The 25,561-nt window shown below is 36.9% G+C and overlaps 1 protein-coding gene across 5 annotated transcripts in view; it reads right to left on the bottom strand.

Annotated features, from left to right (window-relative positions):
• The window catches only part of PLAGL1 (PLAG1 like zinc finger 1), a 63,850-nt gene that overhangs the window by 28,495 nt on the left and 9,794 nt on the right, over positions 1-25,561 (bottom strand). For all 5 annotated transcript variants that reach the window (XM_014567518.2, XM_032485070.1, XM_032485071.1 and 2 more), the window contains 2 exons: positions 14,761-14,802; positions 1,483-1,556 (listed from right to left, as the gene is read on the bottom strand). The gene's annotated coding sequence lies outside the window, so the exon portion shown is untranslated. The remainder of the gene's footprint in view (positions 1-1,482; positions 1,557-14,760; positions 14,803-25,561) is intronic.

Below are 25,561 nucleotides of genomic sequence, written 5' to 3' on the forward strand. Positions count from 1 at the left end.
TTCTACCAAGTACTTGTAAAAGAAATTTCTAATTATTTCCTGTCTGCTTCAAAATTTAGTATGTCACATAGTTGAAAGATTTTTAAATCCTTAAGCCGTATGGTATGATTAGCTGTGCTTTTAACAGCAATATTACATTTAACTGGAGAAAACCATTACAAATGGGACTTGGCATGAATTGGCCTTACAGATATCATAAAGTTACCCAAATGATACGCAGAAGTGGTTCTGGCATCTTCTGACTGCACTAGATTTTCTTTTGAAAGTTTTAGAATGTGTGGCTGGGGAAGTGGATCAATTTCAGTTAGACCCATTTGAAGAAGAGGAATTTAAACACACACATCTAATATTCTCTTCACTTTGGCCTTTCACCTGTGGCAGCTGTGAACAGCCTTTCTAGAAGTCAGTCCCAAGAGCACAATAAATTTGGAAGTAGCTTATCTAGTTTAGGGGAAAAAAAATTGCAAGTGTAAGATGGAATATAAGAAAACATACAAAGAAGACTGAAATTAAAAAATATGGCATATTACAGTCAAGGACATCTTGCAAATAAGTATGTGGAGAGAGGCCAAGAGTTAGGGTTAAGCAACACCATTAGCACTAAAGCTGCAAAACAGGAGGAGGGGTCCTTTAGGGTGAAGAAGGCAATGGGCTTAAAGAGAGAACTAATACATGTTCCAAGAGCAAAACAACCAAAATGTTGGATGTGAAATTCAAGGCTGGAACAAGCTGTTGTTATTTTGAAACAGGCATTTAAAACGAATCATAACCTCTACACGTACAATGGAGAAAAAAAAAAGGTATAAAAACTTCTGATAAATATCAGGGAGCCTGTCAACCACAAGTTCCCTCAAATTTAGGGGCACGTTTAAGTTTCCCTCCACTGAATTTAGGGGCATACGTATTTCATGATTTTAGGAAATCTGAACAGAACAGATGCAAATTGAGAATCACCTCATATTATGATTTTAGGAGCATGCTTTAGAGACTCTGAATTGTAATACATGCAACATACTAAATATGAGTCTAAATGGAGGATAATACCCCCAAATTTACCCTAGTATTAATTTGTTTGTTTTTATTTGAAAACATCTTTTAAAAATATCGGGGAGAGGAGATCACAAGTCCAGTAGACAAGTCATGAAAAATAAAAGTCAACTGTATAATGCCCCTTATTTCTAAAGTAATATGAATAAATATACCAATGACAGTTCTGAGCATGTTCTCTTGATTTTCCTAAGGAGTGAAAAAGAGGCTTCCATATCCCCCAGCCCTGCTTTTCCCTTCAAGGTCTGCAGTTCCTCAAATGTAAGTTCTCTGAAAGTGCTTCAGTGTTTTCTGGAACACAGCCCCCTCCACTGTGGAAGAGCGGAAGGAAGGCGGTGGTGTGTGCCCTGATGTAGCAGAATAAGAATACAGACTCAGACTGATCACGGGAGAGCAGGCTGGGCAAAAGTCAGAGGATGCAGCGGAGACACTTACCATTCTAAGTCTGAGGTACAGGGAAGTTTCAGACGTGACACGAAACAGAGGCCACATCAGATGTGAGCGCAATCCTAGAGGAGGGAAAAAAAAATCGAAAAGGTTAAAAAAAAAAGGCACTAAGGAAAAACTACACTGGTACCACTCCATACAGCACGTGAGCTCAGAAGCACCAGGATCTACAACTCTCTGTCACCGTGCCATCGTGTCATATGCCAACCTTTCAGAGGCACATCTCTAAATTTTTAGATTTAGATTTCTAGTTTTAGAGACGTGATGCAGTGACATGGTGAAGAGTGGGGGCTGTGGGGCCAGAATGCCTAGATCAGACCCAGGTGTCACCTAGAGCCAGGCAGGAACCTCACACCACTTGTTTAACAGCTCTCTGCCTCCACTCCTCATCTGTAAAATGGAGACAATAATTGTACCTGCAGCACAAGAGTCTTTTGAGGATTAAATGAGTTAATGTGCAGTAGAGTGCTTAACAGGGGCCCGGGAAGCAAGACGAACTGGTGTATCTGCAATCCTCTTCCAGAGACCCTGATTCAAGTACAAATATCTCAGAGCCTCTGGAAGAAATCAGATGATAATCAGAACCTTTTCTTAAAGGGGTCAGCTGAGAACATTCTCTTTTGGGAAAAGGCAGCAAGTACCTGAACAGGGCTGACGGTGCAGTGGGGGAGAGAAAGAGGATTCTAAAAAGCAAGGAAAGACCATTAAAAGGCCAAAAAGCAAACATACAGGCAAACAAAAAAAAAAAAAGGGAGAAAAAAAAAAAAAACCAAACCAAAAGAAATCTTTGCTTAATTCCAATTTTGTTTGTTTGTTTTTTTCAAAGACAAGGCTACAACTCAGAGGACAGGCCTGAAGGGCAGAACTTGTTGACAGTGAGCACACCCGTCTTTCTTGTAATTCAATCTAACGCTAAGGAGGATGTCTCCCTTGCAATGACCAGATAAGCCTTTATTAGGGCCGCTTTATTTGGTGAGTCTGGACAGAACGGAAGCCGTCTAAGAGGGAAGTATCTGGTATCTTTCTGCTAGGAAGTTTGCCTATGGAGATAAACACACACAAATACAAAGACCTTTCGATTCACGAACCTATTTTGAGGGTTTGACTCTTAAATTACTCGAAATTATTCTTCTTGGATATGACAACAGTCTTCAGTCCTAAGAAAAGGGCTCTTTTATGGAGGATCACGTGGTTGACATTACCTGGTTCTAGAAACATAGTGAGAATACAACTTTCAACGGCTGTCCCTCCCTGGGCCTGTATGTAGTTCTATCAATGTGGACAAGATATGCCTCACCGTTCTTGAATTGAAACATCAAAGAGAAAAGTGTAGTTTGATTTCGCACGTCTTGTCCCACCCTCTTCCCCTCCCCACTTTGGTATGATGTCAGAGAAATTACTTCCAGAAACCAGGAGGCCTGAGCAGCCAAGTTATAAAACCTAATACTAGGCTTACCGCTTTCTTATCTACAAGTTAATACCTATGGGGGCGAGAGTCTATCAATGATCAAGGCCATGGTAATTTTTCTGTTTCGTAAGAAATCTAGAATCTCAGCAGAATCACAACCTGCTGAATCAACCATATTTACAAGCGCCTTTTCCTCTGCAAGACTGCCACCACGACTCACAAATTTGTAGACCTGTATTTTAAAGCTCATCCCTACATTCAATCAAGACAGAAAACCAGATAGATTAAAAAAAATAATAATCTCGGTGGTGAAAATAAAACAAAGATAACACGGAGAAAAATATATTAGCCAGTTTCTGTACTTGTACACTTACCTACCTTCTCCACGTTTTCTAATGTTTTCTGTTATGATTTTAAGATGTTATTTTCCCAAAGAATGTTGACAACTATTTGCCACTTAAAGCTCTGGTTCAAAAAGAAATCGGTTTTAACTTGAGAATGACTCAGAAATTGGGCTTATCCTAGGGTCCTGTGAAATCACAGGCATTAGTCCTTTAGAATAAAATTTTCCCTTACACCTTTCACTGAGAAGTGAAGGTGTTTGCTTCCTTTTTGATAAGGGGTTCATAACATATAGTGGTGGTAAATCTGGTTAAAGAAACTGTCAAAGGATGTTTTGTTTTGCATTATTTAACACTACATCATAGAATTAAATCATGTAAAAGGGAAGCTTTATCCATCTCAATCACTATATCTGGTCAAGTGAAAATCTGTAAAATTCAAAGTCTTTTCATCTTCATACTGAAAATATCTGAACACTGTGCTGAGGCTTATTTAGAAAAAAAAAATATTAGAGGAGAGAGCTTGGATTTAAAAAGGACAATGCCATACACTTTTCATGCCTCCAGTTCAGAGGCTGATGGACTGCCCAACAAACTTGCCACATCAAAAAAAAAAAAAACTGTTTAATAATTCTCCATAAAGGAAAGATTTGAAAAAGCTATAGCACCAATCAGGTAACAATAGATCAATCAGGTTTTCCTAAAATGTAGTATTTGCAGTTGAAGCCTGGATAAGTAATTACATTCAAAGTAATGTACAGGGAGCTATCAATCCCCATTCATTCAGCAGGCATTCACTGAGCCAAGAGCTTCGCTGGGCTTGGAGATATAAAAATGAATACGACACAGCTGCTTTACTTCCAGCTAAAAGAATACACCTAAACAAAGAGCTACAGGGCAATGTGTTAAGTGCTATAATAGAGGTGTGCACAAAGGGCTGAGGGCCAAAGGAAGAAGCTATAAATTCTTCCTGGGAAATCAAGCAAGTGATGGGAGATGTAAAAGAAGGTATAGCGACATTTCCTTGTGCTAAACTCGACTTTTTCTTTACAGTGTTGTCAAAAATAAGGCAGCAATTTTAGTATTTATGAACTATTCTATCTACAAGTGCTAAATTGGCCTATAAGCCAGTTTCATTTATGTTTGACATAGACTTCGGGTTATAATATCCGAAGGATACAAGTTTTTAAAGATAAATTATGTTTGTAACATTCCCATTTAACACACACAATCCAGAAAGCAGGAACAGCTAGCCTGAGTGAAACTTAGATACAAAGTTCAAAGACGTTTTGAAATATAAATGAATAAAAGACAAATTCTAGAGACTTAGTAATATCACAGTAACAATGCTTATTTTAAGTATCAACTTTTTTTTTCTTCTTAAAGCAAAAATAAGCATCACCTGATGCTACCACGGTTAATATTCGTCTTTGTCTACTTCTGTGTTTAAAAAAAAATGAGGGTGTTGAATCAACTTCTACTTATCATTTATTATGCATATCATATTCCTACTTATAACACAGTTGTGACAGACCCTTCATTGTTCATTGCACACTAGCCCCAAACTTGAGTAATTCTAATGTAAGCATGAGAAACCACCGTCTCCTTTGGGGTGAATTTCCAAATTCCTCTGTGTTAAATTGAGGTCTAATTTTCCCTGTGCCTGGTTTTCACAAGAAGGTGCATTCCACCCCATGTGCTCCTTTTCAGCTGTCAATAAACAGAGGCAGTGAATTCCCCCACGGCCTCACAAAGCTAGTTAGGCAGAGCCATTCACTCCTTCAGGAAAACAGGGCATTGATTTCAGCGAGTTCCCAGGGAGCAGCTGCAACAAAGAGATCAAAGGCCCACCTCTCTTTCCCTCCATTGCTTTCATTAGGCCAGGCCCAGACAAACAGCGACAGGTTTCCTCGAGACGAGGAGAGGGCCCGGCGGACCACCTCATGGTTCAATTCAAATTCATCCGTTTCCTACATTCCAGTGACAGTCCAGAATGCTAACCATGACAAACCAGCACAATCGCCCGGCATAATATACTGCTCACTAGTTCATCCAAGGTCAGAGGGAGAAAACAAGCGCGGAGGGAAGTCCTCCGCTTCTGGGGCCCCGGGCCGCGATGGCCCCCGACTTTCCATAAATAAACTCCGCCTGCTCACTCTCCCTTTCTCCCTCCATCCTGCAGTCCCGCCAGGGCCTGTCTCCCTCAATCAGCAATTTCCTTCGTGTCAGCGTCCCCAAACCCCTGGGACACCTTCCTTTCAACCTAATGGTTCTAAAGATGTTGGGAGGACCCGGTAAAGCATCCCTGCAGGATGAGGGAAGTCGCATCTCCTGGGCTTCCCTCAGGCCTCGTCGCGCGCGAAGGCCACGCGACCTAGACAGAGAGTTGGTTTGCAAAACACAAACATGAGCAGAGGCAGAAGAGTTAGCTTTCTGCTGTGAGCTCAGTAATCCCCGAAGCTGGTAATCCAAGCTCTTAAATGACAGTCTGTGGGTGAGGGAGCTGTCTGTGTGTGTTTGTGGGAGTGAAGAGGGTTAGCGAGGAGGAGGGAGGGCCAGAGGGACTCGGAAAGAAAGTGGATTATCCTGACTGGTCACCTACACTGAACACACAGAATTAAAAGATTTCCGGAGCCTCCACTGGATTCTGAACTGCTGCTCTGACACCACCTTCAAAAAAGCCCGTAACAAAATGCGTTCGTTTTACTGTACTCCAGTTCCATTTCTGCTGCTAATCCTGAGTAAACATGGGAATAGATGGGTTAAGTTTCAAAATTCCTAAACCAAAAAGAAAATAAACAATATTGGAATGAAAGGCATGGAGAACTCATTCCTTGACACAGAACACAACCTCCCCACGTGCCTGTCTCAGGAGCTTCAGGACCGACCTGGGTGGGGGTTGGGGGGGTACACTCACTGATTGTTCATTTGGCCAAAGAAGCCAACTTGTACAGGGTAGTGAATAGCCTCCAGGTAAAGGCTTCCACTTTTCTCAAACAGGACAGAAATAAACTGAGAAAATACAGAACTCTCAACTGGGCGGGAAAGGTAGCAGAATTCTTGGGAGGCGCAGTGTGACAGTTATATTAGGAACCTCAAAGCTGACTCTGGCACTGATTCAGTTTGGCCTCTCTGTCTCCCTGCTCTTCCAAAATGGAGGCAGAAACATCTGTGAAGAATTCCCATACCAAGTATTGTGAAATAACCGTTCCTCAAAAACGATGTCTCTCATCGAAGAAAGCTGTTCTTCTGAGTAGAACCCTCTTATATAATAGATCACTCTGTAATTCAATAGAGCTGCTCTGGAAACTCACTAGGTTTTTATAAATCAAATCATTTTTTAAAAGCACTCAGAAAATTTACTACTGGAAGAAAGGCTATGGCAAATGACGAAATACACTCATCAATTCATTTATACACCTTTCAAAAGCATTTACAAGGCACTTAGAAACATCAATTTGATCTTCACCATAACCATTTGAGATAGGTGGTTTTATGAATTTCTATTTTTGAAGGCAGAAAAGAGCCTCAAGAGACGTCATAAATTGATCTGCCAAAGTCACAGAACAAATAAGTAGCTGAGTCACAACTTTAAATATTCTGTTTCTAAATCCCCTGCTGTTTCCATTGTACCAAGCTACCATGCCTGCATATAATTATTCACTGATGTTCTCACCATAATTATATTAAACAAGTAATCACAATCTGTTCCTAGGCCCAATGCATTATACTGCTGATTCAAGGAAGCAGTGTTTAAGAGTATGAACTCTGGTGTCAGATCCATATTTAAATTTTAGTATCACTTTTCAGTTGTTTTGTAAATTAAGCAATTAACAATATTTCCAGAGCCTCAGTTTCTTCATCTGTAAAAGAGGAATAATACTATCTTCTCTCATAGAGTTTGTGAAGGATCAAATTAGGTAACTTGTACAAAGCACCTAGAGCAGTGTTACATATAAGAAATCCTCGATTATGGTATCTATTATCATTGCTGTTGAAAATCATACTAATGTTAAACTAGTTCAAAGGGAACAAATGCTTCTTTTTCAATAAAAACCCATAAAATTTAACTTTCAGCCTCAGGATGACGTGATTCCCTCTAGCACTAAAAAGCTAGCACTCGAGTCTAGAATTTTATGGGACCAAGTATAAACCAAGATCAAACTGTCATAAAAGATAAGCTACTATACAAAATAGAAACACTAATTGAATTGTCTTTTAAAAAACTGAGGCAAATCCCTGTTGCTATAAAGCAGCAATGTGGTTCTTCTTGTACAATCAGTTTTACTTCTTGCCACTTAACCATTTTAAGTAGAAATGTATTGGTGCTAGGTAGAAATTCACAGAACGTTGCCACACAAAGGAAAGTACCCAGTAGGAATATGTGTTGTATGAATATAGTGCTTTAAAGTTTTCAAAGAACTACTGCATGTTTTACTGCACCTGACCCTCACAGTACTCACTACAAGAAAAATGGATTAACTTTCTAGCATAAGACAAGACTGCCAGTGGTAAGTGGCAAACCTTGTTTTTCACTGTATCTCATTTTTCATAACACCCTATTGATAGATGGTGGTCTGTGGATGCAATAGTCTGGAGTGACTTAGTTGTCCTTCAGTGCTTTTGCTGACCTGAAAACTTAAATGGATCCCCCTTAATTTTTTTTTTTATCCAAAGCTTTGATATTAAAAGAGGCAGGAAATTGAGGCCACTGTTGGTTGACTAAACACCACTTAAGGCTCCTCCTAATTATACAATTTTGTGATTTTTAAAATTACTGCTCAGTCTTACATTGCATTACCTACTATCTAACACATCAGTTTAAGTGAGCATGTTAATCTATAGCCTGTTAACATTGAGAAATGTTTTTTTCCTTCACTACCATTTATCTCAGAAATTAGCAGCTCATAAAAACTCTGAACAGTATTTAAGAGAGTATTTCTCACTGAAGAAACTCAGTTCATAACTAGAGAAGTTTGGTGGTTATTTCTTTCCTATGAAGGGCTAAGAGTTGCTTTTTCATAACCACCCCTGTCTTCTCCAACAACACAAAGAAAACATGTTTTTTAATAAAACACATTTAGATATTTGAAAACAATTCTAGCAATCCCTTACCTTGAGCCACTAATTTGAAACTGTTCCTTCCAATACAGGTACATAGTGACATAAGTTTCCCTCTAGGCACTGCTATAGTTGCATCCTAGTTATTTGGAAATACGTTTCATTTTCGTTCAGTTCAAAACACCTCCTAATTATCCATTTCATTTCTTTAATGTCACATGGTTATTTGGTAAAATTTACCAGTGCAACCATTTGGGCCTGAGTATTTTCTTCTCTGGAAGGTTTTTACTGTTGGTAGTTTTGGTGTTTGCTGTTTAGGTGACCTATTTCTCCTTGAGTGAGTTTTGGTAGTGTGTATGTATCTCTCTAGGAACTGGTCCATTTCATGTACCTCCTCAAGTCTGTGGGCAGAGCTTGTTTGTAGTGTCCTCTCATTAGCCCTGGAATACCCATGAGGTCACTAGTTGTGGTTCCTCTTCCCCTCCTGATATTGGTAATTTATGTCTTCTCTCTTTTCTCCTCAGTTAGCCTCTCTATAGGTTTATGATTTTATTACTGTTGTTCAGAAAACCAGCTTAGCATTTCATTGATTTTTCGCTACCATTTTCCTATTTTCAATTTTGTTAACTTCTCTACTTTTTATTATTTACGTTCTTCTGCTTGCTTTAGGTTTAATTTGCTCTTCTCTCTCTAGTTTCATAAGGTAAAAACTTAGGTTACTGATTTTAGATTTTCTAATATATGCATTGGGTGCTATAAATCTCCCTCTAAGGACTCTTTTAGCTGCATCCCACACATTTTTATAAACCATATTTTCATTTTCTTTTAAACTATTTTTACATTTTTTGTGAGATTTCTTTGATGCATGCATTATTTAGAACTGTGGTCAATCTCAAATATTTGAGAATTTTCATGCTTTTTGTTATAAATTTCCATTTTAATTCCATTGTAGTCTGAGAATGTATTTTGTATGACTGTCATTCTTTTAAATTTAAGGCGTTCTGTATGGCCTAGAATGTGCCCCTGGGCTCTTTAGAAGTGTGTTGTTCACTTACAAGATATTTCCAGATACCATTCTATTACAATTTAATTCCATTATGGTCAGAGGACATTCTTTGTATGATTTAAACCCTTCTAAATTAATTGACTTGTTTCCTTACCCAATGTATGGTCCATCTTGATAAATGTTCTGGGTGCTCTTGAAAAGAATGTGTGTTCGGCTGTGGTTGGGTAGAGTGTTCTATAACTCTCTAGGTGGTTGACAGTGCTACTTAAGTCTTCTATACCTTTACTGACTTGTTATCTACTTGATCTATCGAGAGAGGAGTGTTGAAATCTGACTGTATTTGTGGATATGTCTATTTCTCCTTGTATGTACTAAAGCTCTATTATTATGTACATAAACATTTAGATGTTTTCTTGATGAACTTACCACTTTATCATCATGAAATAACCCTATTTCTCCCTGACAATATTGTTTGTTTTAATTTCTCCTTTGTCTGATATTAATAAAGCCACTCCAGGCTTTTTAAAAAATTAGTGCTAAAATGTATACTATTTTCCATCTTTTAGCTTATACCCTATTGGTGTCTTTATATATATGATATACTTTTTTTCTACAGGCAGCATATAGTTAATCTTCATTTAAAAAAAAAATCTAATCTGACATTCATTGCCTTTTAATGAGAAGATTTAGACCATTTATACTCAATGTGATTATTGATATTGTTACGTTGAAATGTAGCATCTTGCTATTTGTTTTGTATTTGTCCCATCTGTTCTCCATTTCCTTTTCCCTTTTTTCCCTGCCTTCTTTTGAACTGATTTATTTTTTTCTGATTTATCTACTTTGGCTTATAACTTCTTTTTAAAATGTTCTAGTGGTTTATTTAGGGTTTATGGTTATATCCTTAACTTATTACACTATGCCTTCAAGGGATATTGTACCTCTTCACATACAGTATAGAAACTTTGACATTATATTTCAACTAACCCTCCTGAGTTTTGTGCAATTATTGTCACACCTTTTATTATGTTATAAACCCCAGCTACATTGTTACTATTTCTATTTAAACAATTCTCTTTTTAAAAAAGATTTAAATTAAAAAATCTTACACATTTACCCAGATGGTTACCATTTCTGGTGATCTGTATTTTCATTTGGTATTATTTTCCTTCTTCCTGAGGACTTTCTTTAACATTTCTTGTAGTGTGGGTCTAATGGTGATTAATTCTTTCAGCTTTTGTATGTCTGAAAAAGTCTTTATTTCACTTTCTTGAAAAATATTTTCATTAACTATAGACTTCTAGATTGACAGTTTTTTCTTAAATTTCTTTAAAGACATTGTTCCACTGTCTTCAGGTTTGCATTGTTTTTGATAAAAAGTCTGCTGTCATTCTTTGTTCCTCTAAATTTATAGATTCTTTGCTCTCTGCTTTAAAATCTCTCTCATCATTACTGGTTTTAAACTATTTGATTATGGTGTGCCCTGGTATAATTTTCTTCATTCTGGGGGTATTTGCTAGGTATTCATTGAACTTCTGAGATTTGTAGGCTTTTTGTTTTCATCAAATTTAGCAAACTTTCAGGAATTATTTTTTAACATTTTTCTGTTCCCTCCCTCTTTTGGAGACTCCATTACACATGTATCTGGCTGTTTAAAGTTTTCCCACAGCTCACAGACAGTTTTTTTTTTTTTTTAATTTTGGTATGTGTTTTATTTCGTATAATTTCTATTGCTGTGTCTTCAAGTTTGCACAGTCTTTCTTTCTGCAATGTCTAGTCTGCTGTCAACCCTATTCACTGTATTTTTCCAGCTCAGATGTTTCTGTTGTCTCTAGAAGGTCAATCTGGGTCATTTTATAGCTTTCATGTCTCTCCTTAACAAATGTATGCTTCCTTTACTATCTTGGACATATGGAACTTTGTTAAAATAATCATTTTAATATCTTGTTTAATGAATATGTTTATTTATTAAAATCTTATTAAATTACTTCAATACAACTTACTAAATTTGTTTATTAATATCTGTTTATTAAGTCTGTTTCATTTCAGAGTCTACTTTTATTGATTGGATTTTCTTTTCACTACTGAATTTTCCTGTTTCTTTGTACATCTGGTAAATTCTGATTGAATGCTAGACATTGCATACTTTACCTTGTTAGGTAGGTGCTAGATATTTTGTGTTTCTTTAAATATTCTTGAACTTTGTTCTGGGATGGAGTTAAGCTACTAAAAACAATTTGACCCTTTAACCAGGAGTCCATAAACTGGTCCACAAACCAAATCTGGCCCACAGTCTATTTCTGTAAGTAAAGTTTATTAGAATACAGCCACCCCCATTCATTTACATATTGTCTATGGCTGCTTTAACATTACAAAGGCAGAGCAATACAGTTGCAGCAGAAGTCATATTGCCTGCAAAGTCTAAAGTATTTTCCATCTGCCCCGATATTAAAAAAGTTTTATGATCCCTCTTTAATGGCTTACTTTTAAGATTTTAATGTAGGACTAGAGCAGCCTTCAGTCTAGGGCTAATTCTGGCTCACTATGGAGACAATACCCTCCTGAGCTCTCCATTTAATGCCACTTGTATTACAAAGTTTTTCTACTCTGAATGGTTGGAATACACACTTCCTAGCCCTATATGAACTACCTTTCCCTTTCCAGTGGTTTTTTTCCCAGCCTTGGGTAGTTCTCCCCTAAGCACGCACTAATCAGCACTCAGCTGAAGACCCCACAGGGACACTCTAAAGATTTCCAGAGATCTCTCTTTGTGTAACTCTCTTCTCTCTGGTCCTCTGTCCTGCAAATTCTAGCTGCCTCACCCTCCCTTAATTCCCAGCTCTATCACCTCAGTTCAGGGTGAACACTGGAGCTGTCTTTGGATTCGCTTTCTTGCACTGTGGCCTCATTTATTTCCTTTCTCTCAGGGTTCACTGTCTTGTGCCATTTGTCATCCAATGTCTGAAAACCTTTGTTTCATATATTTTATGGGTGTTTTTTTCCTGTCTAATGCAGGACAATAAATCCAGTTCCTGTTACTACATCATGGAAGTCATGCTGGAAGTCCCCTCAGTATGAAGTTCCAATTCCTTATACCTGCATTAGTGCATTATATTTACAAATAAGTACTGACAAATCTACATTATCTCATTTCATCCTCTTCACATTGCTAAGATGTAGAGATTACTTAAAAGCTCAAAAAATGCAAAAAATTGTCTGAGCTCACATGACAGAGCAGCCCATGTCTCCTAATCATTTTCTCTTCCATAAAACATAGATAATCTTTCAAAATTTACTACATGTAATGACATAAATAACAAAAGATGGTCTTCTCTACAAAGTACTCTGTAAAATAATTACTAGTACTCAAGCTTATAATACTGAGCAACATAGGATTAAAAGATTAGTAGCTACTGAATGTTGCTAATAGCCAGGTCTATCACCTCAATTAACCCTCATAAGCCTCACAGCTATTATTATTTCAATTTTATAAGAGACAAACTGTGGCCTAGAAAGGTTTATTAACTTGCTTTTAGTCATGTACTTACTGGCATCCCAGCCAGAATTCAAGCTAGGCTAGGTATGGTTCTAAAACTTGTGCTATCCACTATGCTATCTGCTCTTTAATTTATAGCTCTTAAAAGGAGTGCTTCTGGAACTAACTTCTGAAAGAATAATCTTAGTCTTTAATAAAATGGTATTAGGAATCATTTACTAAAAGTATGAAGATCTATTCATTTTTACCAAAGAACTTCTAACCAGACAAGCACCGAAGTATATTCTTGGAAGAAATTTCAGATCTAGTTTTTCTCCCAGCAATACTTAGAAATATACAGATGATTGAGATTTTAGTTGCTTTTTTCACTTACCCATCTTTGTGATTAGGAGGCAACAAGTGAAGGTCATATTAGGCAAGGTCAGTAATACTACACAATCCACTTTCCCGTCTTTGTAAACAAAACACAAAAAATTCCTACTCTTGTGGAGCTCATCTTCAAATGAATGGGAGACAAAAGAGTGAAATATATATATCAGAAGGTGGTTAAAAAATAAAGTACTGCAGGGATAGGAAATGCTGGGAGAGGTAAGGAAGGGAGAAACAGTAGTAATTTGAAATAAGCTGGTCAGGGAAGGCCTGGGTGAGGAGATGACAATTTAGCAAAGATTTGACGGAGGTAAGGAATCAAATCATGTGGCTATTTGTGGGAACAGTAACTGCAAATCCCTAATGTAGGAACAAGAACATTGGCATGGCTAAAGCAGTGAGTGAGGGGAGCAATAAAAGGCTAGGTCAAATCAGAGGTAATGGGGGCCTGTATCATGTAGAAGTTGATAAGCCTCTGCAAAAAGAGGCACTACAGTCGCTGGAGCAGAAAAGTAACATGATCAGACTAGAGAGGTTTAAATAATCTATCTGGCTGCCATTTGGAGAATAGATTCTAAGAGAGAAAGTATAAAAGCAGGGAAACCAATTAGGAGGCTATGTAGGGAAACCAATTAGGAGGCTATGTCAATAAAAAGATGATGAAGGCTTGGACCAGTATGCTAGTGGAAGAGGTGGTGAGAAGCAGTCATCTTCTGGATATACCTGGGTAGAGCTGACAGTGTTTCCTAACAGCTAAATAACAGGGGGTGAAGGAAAGAAGAAATGATGATGGTGCCAAAGAGACTGTCTGAGTGGCTGGAGGAATGCAGTTGCTATTTACTGAGATGAGGAAGATTAAGGAAGAAGAAAGTTTGGCTAGAGAGAAGAGTAAATGTTTTCAGTGATACAGGGAATAATTCATTTCCCAGGTTAAAAATGTTTGTTCAAATCTCCCTATTTAAAATGTTTACATTTCACTGAATTAAAAAAACAAACAAACAAAAAGCAAAAAAAACCCTACCCATTGCTGAAACAGGAAACTGAAACTGGAAAGAAAACATTATGAAACAGAAATATAGCTACTCCAAATGAGAAAATGAGCAAAAAGCTAAATTCTCCCAATCTGCATTTCATCTAGTTGCCAGATTTTCACAGATAAATAGAATATGTTATACCTCATCAGTCAAACTGTTCACACTAGTGGCTTTCTCCCAGGCTGTTGTGTCCCTCTTACCATCTGCCACAAGGATGTTCTAGGTGAAGACTGTGATGTCCAACAGGATGGATATATGTACAACCTCAATTCCACAAATAGCACTTTGCCCCTGCTAATCATAACCCTGATAGGCAGTCACTCCAAAGACAGATGGCTCTAGCCCAAAATGTGTAATTCAAACTTCCTCAAAATAACCATCACCTAATGGTATCAGAAAAAGTGAGAGTCCTTAAAGTAATATAAGAACCAAAAAATAAAAGAAGTTTTGCTCCAAGTTTTACTCAAGTTCTCTAGAAAAGTATTTTCAGGTAATTAGAAAATATCAAGTGTCAGGGGCAAAGGCTAAAAAAAATTAAAATATCAACTTACAAACGCCAATGATGACTATGTTGTCAATCAGGCAGGAACAACCTAAAAACAAATAAAAATTATTAGTTTTATATAGTAGTTATATGTGTACTTTTTATTTCATTGAGATAACTACAGATTCAAATTAAGTTTTAAGAGAGATCCTGAGTATCCTTTACTCAATCCCACAATGGTAATATTTCACAAAATGGAAGTACATCAAAATCAGCATTTTTACATTAATACAATGCTCTGGTCTTGAGATTTCCCCAGTTACATTCTACTTGTCTATGTATTTAGTTCTACAGAGTTTTATCACCTGCAGGCTCACAGACCCACCACCTAGTCAAGATATTTAACAGTCCATCACCATAAGAATCCATCATGTTGCCATTTTATAAGCACACCTACTTCCTTCCTCACAACTTCCTTCTGTCCCTAACCCCTTGCACATCTATTTTTAACACTAAAATAATGCCCATTTGTGAATAAGTATTTTACTTATTGTGGGTAAGAGTCTACTTATGTAGTTCTATGTCAAATCATGAATAAAGAATTCTGTTTTTCTGAATTAAACAAGAAGTTTCCATTTAAGGAACAAATTCTCTGGAGAGATGTTTTTTCCTTGTTACCTTAACATAGACTACTCACTTCAAAAATCAAAAGGTGAAAGGTAACCTAAATTACTGTCTGAATTCACAGATTCCACATTTTCAATACATATGTTAAAAGACTACATTTTTTAGTACAGTTTTAGGTTCACAACAAAATTGAAGGGATGGTGTTTTTAATTTCAAATTCCACTTGTTCATTGCTGGTATATAGGAAAGCAATTGGCTTTTGTATATTAACCTTGTATCCTACAACCTTACTGTAATTGCTTGTTGATTTTGGTATTAGGGTAATGCTAGCCTCACAGAATGAGTTTAAAAGTTATTCCTTCTGCTTCTATCCTCTGAAAGTGATTGTAGAGAACTGGCATAATTTCTTCCTTAAATGTTTGGCAGAATTCACCAGTAACACCATCTGGGCCTGGTGCTTTCTATTTTGGAAAGTAATTAGTTATTTATTTGAATTCTTTAATAGAGATAGGTCTCTTCAGGTTTCTTCAGATTGTCTATTTCTTCCTCGGTGTTTTGGCAGATTGAGTCTTTTAAATTAAGAGTTGGCCCATTTCATCTAGGTTTTCAAATTTGTGAGCATTGAATTGTTCATCGTATTTCTTTATTATCCCCTTAATATCCAAAGGACCTGAAGTGATATCCCTTCATTTCTTGTATTAGTAATTTGTATCCTTCCTCTTCTTTTCTTAGTTAGCCTCATTAGAGGCTTAACAATTTTACTGATCTTTTCAAAGAACCAATTTTGGTGTCATTGCTTTTCTCTGTTGAGTTCCTATTTTCAATTTCTCTGATTTCTGCTCTAATTCTTATTACTTCTTTCGTTACGCTAGCTTTAGATTTAGTTTTCTCTTCTTTTTCCAGTTTCCTAAGGTGGAAATATTCATCACTGATTTTAGATTTTTCTCTTTCCTAATACATACACTCAATGCTATACATTTCCCTCTAAGCATTGCTTTCTCTGCATCCAACACATTTTGGTAAGTTATGTTTTCATTTTCATTTAATTCAAAACATTTAAAAATTTCTCAAGATTTTCTTTTCTTTCACCTATGTGTTATTTATAAGTTTATATTTATAAACTACTTATTTATATTGTTTATTTATATTTAATTTTTTATTATTTAAATTTAATTTTTAATATTTATTGTTATTTATATTGTATAATCTCCATGTATTTTGAAAAATTTCCAGTTGTCTTTCTATTATTGATTTCTACTTTAATTCCATTGTGATCTGAGAGCAGACATCATATGATTTCTATTCTTATGAATGTGTTAAGATGTGTTTTATGGCCCAGAATGTGGCCTATCTTGGTGAATGTTCCATGTGAGCTTGAGAAGAATGTATATTCTGCTGCTGTGGATAAAGTAGTCTACAGAAGTCAATTATATCTAGTTGATTGATGGGTGTTGTTATTTTCAACTATGTCCTTACTGATTATCTGCCTGCTGGACCTGTCCATTTCTGATAGAAGGTATTTGGAATATTATTCTGACAAGAATCTTTTGAGTGTTTACCATGGTATAATTTAGGTATTTTTTACATAATATCTAATTTAATCTTCATAACAATTCTATGAGATTCCTATCATTATCACTTCTTGACCCATGAGGAAACTCATAAACACAATCACCCTGATATATACAGTGTAAGCATAATATTTGTATGGTTCTTCAGTGGTTCTTCATTCTAAAATATTGCACAAAATTGACTAAATTTTTCATGTTTGTTTTGTTTGCATGTCACCACAGCTATAACATCTGTGTTCATGTTCATTGTCTTTCTTAAATGGCTAAATTCTTACAGGATATGAACTATATCCGTATAACTAGGTTTGCAAAGAATAGCCAAGCACAAACACCCAAGAAGTGCTTCTGATGAGCACAATCACAGCAGACAATAACAGGTTGACCTAGACAATAACAGGTTGACCTACTTCACCAGAGCTTCTGGTTTCCAGGAATCTGAACCCTAACATGGAGAGGGAATTGAGGCCTTCACTAAAAGGTGGGACCCAGTATTAGAGGATATTGGAGGCACTTTCCTTTAAATTTCCTTTACCCTTCCAGGAAGATTATATAGCTCATCAACCTACATTACAGGCTTTACAATTCTACAATATAAAAATCTAACTATGCCTATCTTGGTCAGTTCTGGTAGCAAAGTACCATTGACTGAATGACTTAAACAATGAATATTTCTCCCAGTTCTAGAGGCTAGAAGTCTGAGATCATGGTGCCTGAATGCTTAGGTTCAGGTGAGAACCCTCTTCGGGTTTGCAAACTGCTGACTTCTTGTTATATTCTCATAGGGCAGAAAAAATAAAATCTGGCTAGTTCTCTAGCCTCTTAGTGTAAAAGGGCACTAATTCCATTCATGAAGGCTCCACCCTCATAATCTAATTAACTTCCAAAGGCTCTCACCTTCAAATATCATCACATTGGGAGTTAGGAGTCTAACATATGATATTAGACTAAGGCCTTTATCTTCCAGGGACCCCACCTCCCTCCTCCCTTCTGTTATCCTGCCTTCACTAAGTCTCAGGTATACTTTTTTAAATATCTCATTGCTTTTCATCATTTTTAATTGAGAAATTTGACCTATGAATAGTTTGTGTAGACAAAATATTTTTAGGTGTATATTATATTGGTCACAACAACCTGAGAAAAGGTTTTATTCCCTTTATTCAAATAAGAAAAATTTAGCTCAGAAAGAATAAAACCTTTCCCAATATCAGACAGTTTTGAAGTAGTAGAGCTAAAGTTTGATCTGGTCACTTGGATTCTGCACCCAGCTACCTACCCTTTATGATGGTCAGACCTCATGGTTTCTTAGTTACTCCTTTTACATGGTAACAAAGTAAAGGCATCACTCAGAGAGCTATGACATAGTCCCAGTACCGCCATAAGGTCAGAAAACCTAGTATTGATGCAAATTTGCTATGAGCAAATACATAAGAAACTAATTTATACATTATGATGGGGACTTTATAATAAAAATTGTAATTGTCAAAATGTGACACTTTACTTTGGTAATTAGGGCATTTTTTTTTCCTCCCTAGCTCTAGCTAGGAAGCTAAATTAGTAAGCATGAATATGGTACAGATTTGTATGCTCATACATATACGCTATTCTAATTTTCTAGACACACAGATAATACATTTACTCAATATTGCCCTTAAACATGGGCAAAAGGGGTTCATAGCAAACCCTTTCCTCTAGAGTGAGAAGGCCAAGTGTCTAAAGCGACATACCTACCCAGGCCCAGACGCCCCTCCTAGACTGTGCTCCTGGATCCTGGAACCATGGAATTCCTTGTTCAAAGAACTTCAAGCCTGCTACCAGGGACTGCACAGCCCTCTTCCCCAGACCCCTTGTTTTTGAAGACAGATCATATCATTGTGTGTGCAACCCTAAGCCCAAAAGGTGGCCAAGGGGTGGGGTGGCTGCTTGTAGAAGTGTGGACATAATCAAATGCATGCCCTTCACAGATGCAGAATTGAGACCAGAACATGAAGAGAAGGGAAGATGGGCCAGCTCTCCCTACACTGCCATGTTCTAGAGGTGCAGAGATCTTAAGACTCTAAGAATTCCACATTCAAAACTGGTTTTCCAGTTCATATGAGATCGACTTGTCAAGGAATGATGGAGTACATTTTTACAGTTAATTTATGTCTTAACCTATAACTTTAAACTATTTAGATATACAGTACAAGTCCTTCTTTATACTCCCGCTTGAACTTCTCTACCCACTTACATTTAGGCAGGGCCATGTGACTAGTTCCAGGCTGCCAACAAACAGTGAATTACTGGCACAAGACCATTTAATATTATCTTTCCATACCATGGCAATCAGGAAAGCCAAGTATTTCAGAAAGCATACAGCTACAAGATGGTGGTCATAATAGGCTGGAATCTGACAGTATGATGGAACAGTCTCCCAGAAATCCACAATGGATGTCAAGTATGGGCAAGAAAATAAAACTGTTCTTCTGTGAAGCCACTGAGGTTCAGGGATGGCTCATTAGCACAGGATAACTTCAGCCCATTCTGACTATATAGAAATTGGCACCAGAACTAGAATGTTTCTCTAGCAAAAACCTAAAATACATGACCACAGTTTAGTGGTCAGGAAGCAGTGAGAAAAATTCTTAAGTGCTAGAAAGATAGTGGTGTATTTTACAAAGTGGCAAAATATTTGTAAAGTTTTGCCTCTAGAGCCTTAGGAGGCAGATCACCTACCTAGTGAAACTGCAGCTCTAGAAGAGGTAACAAAACAAAACATCTGAAGTGCACACTAGTTACTATCGGCTGCATTGGGCAAGGTATTCAAGAAACAGAGGAGCTCAAAAAAGAACTATCTAGTTTTCAAGAAATGAAGTAATAGAGAGATTCCAGACATTTCAGATTTGCAATGTTAAAAGAATTAACTACTTCTCAACTTCCATACTAACAGTTAAATACTTTGGAAGTCTTAAGCCCAAGAAAACCTTTTTTTTTTTTTTTAAATCAAATTGCCTCAGGGCAATGATGGATAATGTATCCACAAAATCATTTTATTTTGATGAAATGACTGAGGAAGAAAATCAGATTAAGGGTAAAGACTTCCAAAAGAAGTCAGCCAGTCCCAAAATAACTTTCTTTAGGTCAAGAAACAGAGTTACAGGAATGAGGAAGCAAGTCTATGTTGCAGATCTCAGAACCAGACCTCAAAACAAAAGAAAAAAATAGAGGTGTGTTTTCTAGCATTTAGAACTGACTGCAAACAGATAAGAAATCTTCCAGATTTTGGACACAATTGCGCTGCCAAAAGAACTAGCCTATTAAATGAGGTCTTTAAATGACCCATTGGCTCCTAATCTTCTGTTTGAAGAAAGTGAACAGAAAGAGTTGCTCAGTCCCCAGGTAGAGCAAACGTTTTACTCTCTACTTCATATGTGGCTAAGGAAGGTAAAAGAAAGAAAGAACTCTCCAGAGGGAAGATTCAGGGCCTCTGAAAACAATGAGCAAGAAGGTAGAATCAGGCCTAATTAAGAAACATTTTGCTCCCCTATGGTGTCCCAATACCTGTTGTGAGAGATTTCAAAATTGCTATGGATCAGTGACTAGTGTGTCTTCCATGTCTCCCCTTTCCAGTCTACTCTATATACGTGGCATGCGCAAACAACTGACTAATAACTTTTGTTGTGTTAAGCCACTGTGCCTTTGGAGTCAATTGTTCTACAGCATAATCTAGTCTCTCCTGACTGAACACAAGGTTTCTTAGTGGAATCCAAACAAGTTAAGTTAGTTAAGTGATTTTAAGGGACAGTGATATCAACTACTGACAGTCAGGGGAACCAATTTTACCATACTCTACACCTCAGTAACATAGACGTTGGGGGACCCAGCAGTCTTCTCTGCTCATCAAATCTTTCTCCCTTGGTCATGTTAAAAATGCCACCAAGTCTCTTGTGGGCAAAACTTATCCAGCTGATACATTCTTTCTTTAATTATATAAAGAGCATTTGCAAGCTACAGCTATCAAATCCTGTTCCTCCTTTCTGATCTAAAAAGAGACTGCCTTGTAAAGTAGGTTTCTGTCCATATCAAATTTCTAACAGCTGATTTTTTTTTTTGCTAGTTTTACTAGTTTACTAGGGCACCTCACTATTGCTGCTACATACTTATCTGTGCTTTTAGTATAGTCACCTGTTTTCAACATTGATGCTCTCCTTTTCATTTGGAAAACATCTCTATTTACTTCACTTCATTTCCCCCTTACAAATGGGGATCTGAAAGTGACAGTTCAGGAGGAACCATTATACTTCAGTCTGTGCTCCAAAAAGTGAGGTCAGTTGCTGTCTTTACTACAATTAGCTCCACATTAGTTGTTCCTAAGTCCACCACAAAGATTTTATGTAGTTTTGGATCCTATTTGGCCAGTGAAGTTTGACATTTCCCATTTAAAAACAACACATATAAGTAATTTAGGACAAAATGCCCAGGCAAGAGATGGAAAAGACTATGTCACTCCCTCCACCTGTCAAAACAATTACAGGAGCAGGGATGCCGGCTTCTAAACAGTTGAGAAATTCTAAGATAAGATTCATAAAACAAACATGGACTTCAATACATGAAGCCTTTGATCAGTCTTCTTTAAAACACTGCAACTTCACGGACCAACCAAGTCTCTTCCTCTTTCCTATTTTAATCCAAGCAAGCATAAGAGGAGGCAGGTAAGTTAGGTAATTGTAAGATATTTTGAACTGTCAAACTAATAGAGAAAATTAAATGTTCCTTCTTGTTTTACACACACACAAACACACACACACACACACACACAGGTACCATCTACTCTAATTTTTTAAAATCTGAGTAAAATGTTTATGCTTTAAAACTAGAATATTTTCCATCATCTACTCCTCCAACATTGTGGGGGGAAAAAACTGGGATTAATTAAAACAGGTAAGTCACTACAAAATTTTCCTAAAGTGTACTGGTAATATTTATAAGCTACAATATTCAACGACTATATATGGATCTATATTATCCTAATAATCCCAGAAAAGTATTAGAAAAATTTAAAAATTTCCTATATACTGTAAAATGTCACAATGAATGATGTTCTACATCACAGCCTCTGAAAATATGAACATCTTTCCCCTGGTGTTTAAAAACAACTGTCTAGATTGCACATCTCTTTGAAAGTGACGTATTACCCCTAAAACATATGACAGTGACTTCATGCTTCACAGAAGTGCACACAGATTTAACATAATAGCCCTACTTCACACAAGCTCTCCAAATCTCCAGCAGGAGCTAAACTAAACTAACTGCATATCAATACTCCTACTATCCTTATAAAATACATGGCAGAGAATGAGAATAACATGAACACTAAAGCAACTTACATTCAGTCCCAATATTTTACTGCTGCATGCATTTCTAGAAAACCCATTGTTGTGGATGGAACTGCGTCCCCCAAAATTCATGTCTTGAAGTCCTAACCCCTACTGTGGTTGTATTTGAAGATAGGGCCTTTAGGAAGCTAATTAAGGTTAAATGAGGTTGAGGATGAAGCCCTAAAATAAGGACTAGTAACCTTATTAGAGGACAAAGAGACACCAGAGACCCACTCTCTCCATGCACAACACCCAACACACAGAGGAAAGGCCATGAAGAGACACAGCAAGAAGGTAGCCATCTGCAAGTCAGGAAGGGGAACCCCATCAGAAATCAAATTTGCCAGCACCTTCATCTTGGGCTTCTAGACTCTAGAACTGTGAGTAAATACATTTCATTGTTTAAGCCACCAAGTCTGTGGTAGTTTGTTAAGGCAGCCCAAGCAAACGAATACATCTACTCTTTCTGGATATTTCAGAGAATTTTCCCCAGAATGAAAGAGGGAAAGACACAACGTTGGGTGGGTCCAAGCGTTAACTATCAGAGACCTTTTGTTTCAAGTTCTAGTAATACTAAATATTTCCTATGAAATGAAAAATCTACACATCTACTGACTGCATTGACTAAAACCAATAGTAAAATTAAACAAATGGAAGAAATGGAATCTAGACCTCCAGACTCTTTTCCAAAATACAAAGGATGAGGGATGTGTAGGACCCTACCAAGACCAAAAGATGTTTTATTTGGTCTTCCTCCCATCACAGTCCACTCTCTTATGAGACCTGATGAGCCACATCTTTCTTCAGGTTTTCTTGATTTAGGTTTCATTCTCTCGCCACTGCTACGATGGCAACCACACCACATAAAGAAGAAACACTGGGTGATTTGAGAAGAACTTCAACAGGATCTGAACATTTGTCTCACTAGGAAGTAGCTGACTCTGTTACCACTTGGCACATTTCCTGTTGAGTAGATCTGGGAACGTTTTCTAGCACAGGCCTGTGATATCTGCATGTATGGTCATGAGGCTGCCCTGAGAGGTAGTTGAGAGTTAATCAAGTGAAATATTTATTAAGCATCTACAAAGTGCTTACAAATAGAAGCTATAGCAATGACTACAAACTCTCCCTGACAGCCATTCTTCCCTTCTTCCCTTGTAATGTAAACTCTGAATTTTAAAAGGGTGAATGAGCCCCCAGAATAAAGACATTTCCCAATGTTCCTTGAAGATAAAAGCTGTCACGTTATTGACTGACAAGGTGTAGGCAATTTATACACAAGTGTTATATGTAAATTCTGGGAATAATCCTTGAAGAAAGAGCATATTATTACTTTCTCCTCCTTCTTGGCTGGAATACCAAAAAGATAGCTAGAGCTTGACTAGCTATTGTCAATCATGAGACAAATAGGATGACCCAGAACTGAGAGGTCAGAAACAGACCTATATATATATATGGATGAACACGTGATCTTCAAGAAGGACACCAATGCCCTTCAAAGGGGGAAAGTAAAGTCTATTCAAAAAGTGATTCCAGAGCAACTTGATTTCTATACCGAAAAAAAGCTGACCCTTCCTTATCTCACATCATACAAAAAATTACTTTGAGATAGATCATAGAATGGATCACAGACCTAAACGTGAACTGGAAAATGAATATCTTTGTGACTAAAGAATAGGCAAAGATTTCTAAAGCAGGACACAAAACAGAGTAACTATTCAAAAAAACTGATAAACTGGATTTGATTAGGAACTGTTCATCAAAAAACATTGAAAGATAAAACAGAAAGTCATAGTCTGAGAAGCTATTTGCAATACACACATCTAACAAAGGATGTGTGTAATTTCTACAAATCAGTAAGATGAAAAACAACCCAATAAAAATGTGCAAAAGACTTGAACAAGTAATACACAAAAAGAGATATCTAACTTCATCTCATCAAATTAGCTGAGACACAACATGAAAAGGTGCTCAACATTATTAATAATGAAGGAAATGCAAATGAAAGCCATGAGAGCATCTCACGTCCACCAGAGGGCTTAAGATGAAAAATAATAACCATATCAAGTGTTGGCGAAAATGTGAAACTACAGCTGTAACTCTTGCTGCTACCAGTAGTGTACATTTATTCACTCACTGTTGGTAAACTGTTGGACAGAATTTACTGAAACTAAATATACGGCTATTCTGTGACTTAATTCTAGTCTTACGTATGTCCCCAACTGAAATACTACAAATGTCCACCAAAACATCTGTGTAAGGCTATTCATAGCAGCTTCACTTACAATAGCCAAAATTAGAACAAACTCATCCATCAATTAGCAGATAAACAAGCTATGGTATACTGATAGAATGGAATGATAATCAGAAAAATATATAATTGAGAAAGAAAGAATAAATTATTTGTACATGCATCAACATTGATAAATTTCAAAAAATTATTCTGAATGAGAGAGGACAGACACAAAGAAGCACATATTACTTGGTTACCCTTAAAGTTCAAGAACAGACAAAACTTATCTACAATTAGAGAAATCAGAAGACTGTTAACTTCCAGGGGAGGCACTGGCCAGGAGGTACATGAAAGAATTTTCTTTCTGGACGGATGTAGATTGTCTTACCTTCATGCAGTGATTATACAGATGATATATCAAACAAACAAACAAACCCACCAAGCTGTTTAAGATTGGCACACTTTATAAGTTTTTCCTCTGTATTTTATACCTCAGCAGACAAAGAAAAAGTACTTCATAAAAGATAAGCGGACTATTTTTGCCTTATCAGTTGCCTAGTAAAGGTTTTTAGGCAAATGCAAAATTTTCTGCTTAAAAATAAAACAAAGACCAAACAAATTGTGCTTAAGTTTCTAACCTTTTCACTTACCCTCAAATAAGCTAACATTAGAATATCAAATCTCATTCATTAGCATCAATAAAACCTTGAAAGGAAAATCCAGAGAAAATAAAAGAGTGTATCAGTTAGTCCACAGAAGCTAGCTTGGTCACTGAAATGAAGACCCCAAGTAGCACATTGGTGATGTAAGTAAAGCAATTTCAGTGGTGTATTTTACCATAAATACATCTGTTTAATAATTTTATTTAACTATTTATTTTTAGTACCAAGGTAGGATGACATAGAAGAAATAGTAAGAGCTTTTAAATCAGACAAACCAGTTTTGCCACTTCCTGACTATACTGGAGTTGGGCAAGTTTCTTAATCTCTTTGATACTTAGCTTCTTCACAATTTAAAACAGAGACAATAATACTTACTTTGCAGAACTGTAGCACACTTTAGTAGGTACTTAAGAGTGGTAGC

The sequence above is a fragment of the Camelus ferus genome, chromosome 8 (genome assembly GCF_009834535.1).
Source record: "Camelus ferus isolate YT-003-E chromosome 8, BCGSAC_Cfer_1.0, whole genome shotgun sequence".
In the NCBI taxonomy this organism is placed as follows: Eukaryota; Metazoa; Chordata; class Mammalia; order Artiodactyla; family Camelidae; genus Camelus; species Camelus ferus.